The 2,500-nt window shown below is 39.8% G+C and overlaps 1 protein-coding gene and 1 long non-coding RNA gene across 2 annotated transcripts in view; one reads left to right on the forward strand and one right to left on the reverse strand.

The window, feature by feature from the left end:
• Positions 1–2,500, reverse strand: part of LOC138979863 (uncharacterized) — a 474,427-nt gene that overhangs the window by 413,342 nt on the left and 58,585 nt on the right. The window lies entirely within an intron of this gene.
• The window catches only part of LOC138979851 (uncharacterized), a 23,075-nt gene that overhangs the window by 7,836 nt on the left and 12,739 nt on the right, over positions 1–2,500 (forward strand). The window lies entirely within an intron of this gene.

The raw sequence follows: 2,500 nt of genomic DNA on the forward strand, positions 1-2,500 counted from the left end.
CCAACGGGGGTGTTTTTCCTACCTCGGAGGAATTTCTTGTTTTTCTAGGCTGCGCACCTTTGACGGTAGAATGACTGATAGAGGCCCGTGAGGAGGAATTCTACTATATGTTAGGAAAAGTAGACAGAGATGGGTAGGCTTACGTGTCTGTGTAGTTCCCTAGGCCTAATAAATTGTTTCAAAGGAATTGAAGTCTTGTGTATCATCCGTGTAAAATTCTCTCTTTCTCCTTCTGTCTGGCTGTAAAATGTGTTTCCCTACATTAGGCGAAAGCGGGATGCAAAGTATGAAAATGCTTATTCTGCTATCCCCCTCGGAAGATAAAGATTTATCTTACTAGCAGTCAAACCCGGCCGAGCCCTAAAGCATTTAAAGACATGCGTGCAATCAAATTTATTATCAAAGTTACCTCCATTCTTTGGATAACAAAGTAAGAGTTACCTCCATCTTCTTCTAGAAATTCCTTGAACTGTCCGGTTAATTTTGTCTTCTTCATTCCAGCGTCGCGGACGACGCTGGTATCTGCGGTCGGGAAGACTTTCCACGAATTTGCCTGCAGGGCGCCGCCATGTTTTCTGTGCTCGACTGCGAGCAGACCACAGGCACATTACACCCAAAATTCTTGTAGGCATACACAGACGCAACATAGCATATACAGACAATAACACCCACAACACTTCAACTGCATATGAAAGGAATAAAAATAAATCCGCAAATCAGTCGCGCACAAAACACCAGAAAGAAAAACAAGGAGTACCAAAGCGGCGTGCAGAAACTAAACTGACTCGGAGACTGAGAAGAAACATTTATCACACGATGTGGATAGCAAACATTAAAATAAAACAGATAAGTCAAGCAAAAAATAAACACAAATATCGAAAACACAATAAACAAAGGTAAAGAAAACAAGTCGCGTAAGGCGAAAATACAATATTTAGTCAAGTAGCTGTCGAACTCACAGAATGAAACGCAATGCCATTTTACTCGTAGCATCGTCAGGCCACCGCTCATGGCAAAGGCAGTGAAATTGACAAGAAGAGCGGGGTAGTAGTTGCGCTAAGAAGGATAGCACGCTTTTCTGTACCTCTCTTTGTTTTAACTTTCTGAGCGTGTTTTTAATCCAAACATATCATATCTATATGTTTTTGGAATCAGGAACCGACAAGGAATAAGATGAAAGTGTTTTTAAATTGATTTGGACAATTTAATTTTGATAATAATTTTTGTATATTTAATTTTCAGAGCTTGTTTTTAATCCGAATATAACATATTTATATGTTTTTGGAATCAGCAAATGATGGAGAATAAGATAAACGTAAATTTGGATCGTTTTATAAATTTTTATTTTTTTTTTACAATTTTCAGATTTTTAATGACCAAAGTCATTAATTAATTTTTAAGCCACCAAGCTGAAATGCAATACCGAACCCCGGGCTTCGTCGAAGATTACTTGACCAAAATTTCAACCAATTTGGTTGAAAAATGAGGGCGTGACAGTGCCGCCTCAACTTTCATGAAAAGCCGGATATGACGTCATCAAAGACATTTATCAAAAAAATGAAAAAAACGTATGGGGATATCAATCCCAGGAACTCTCATGTCAAATTTCATAAAGATCGGTCCAGTAGTTTGGTCTGAATCGCTCTACACGCACGCACGCACGCACGCACACACACACACACACACATACACACACACATACACCACGACCCTCGTTTCGATTCCCCCTCGATGTTAAAATATTTAGTCAAAACTTGACTAAATATAACAAAAAGAGATGCTTGCCGACAGTCAGTGTGTGTGTGCGTGGTTTGCCGTGTGCGTCAGCGGGGTGTGTGTGTGTGTGTGTGTGTGTGTGTGTGCGTGCGCGTGCATGCGTGCGTAGGCTACGTTCTTGCGTGTGTGCGTTCGAATGAGAAAGAAGAGAGAGAGAGGATTGAACAATGAGGTCACGTTCTCTGTCACATGAATACATATACACACACTGAAGGCTACTTCGGACACGAACACTTGCCAACAACTGTGGTTGGACATGCTTTTGAAATGTAATATTTTTTCGACATGATTTCTGGACATACGAATCCCGCTGTGTTGCCTACTGATGTTGCGAATGATGAAGGTTTTGAGTTGACTGACCTTGAGGAGGGATTGCATCAGGCGTTTATCGTCTCAAATTATATCCTTGCTACTTTTCAGGAGTCAACTATTGCCATTCATGGTAACTTGGATAGTCAATGTTTTTATTTGTTTGATTCCCATCAAAGAAACAGAAATGGTAACCATTCTTCAAATGGCGCTGCAGTTTTGATGTCATCAAGTTAATTCCTTTGCAGAATTGATTGATTTTCTCAAAAGCCATTATCAATGTGTTTATCAATTAACACCTGTTCATTTCTGTCCAACTGCAATGCAAACTCAATGTGGAGGAAACAAGGATTCATTACAAACAAGTCATCCCTGTACATCAACAGATTTATGTACCTCAATCAATACTGCTAGT

Source organism: Littorina saxatilis, linkage group LG11, assembly GCF_037325665.1.
Source record: "Littorina saxatilis isolate snail1 linkage group LG11, US_GU_Lsax_2.0, whole genome shotgun sequence".
In the NCBI taxonomy this organism is placed as follows: Eukaryota; Metazoa; Mollusca; class Gastropoda; order Littorinimorpha; family Littorinidae; genus Littorina; species Littorina saxatilis.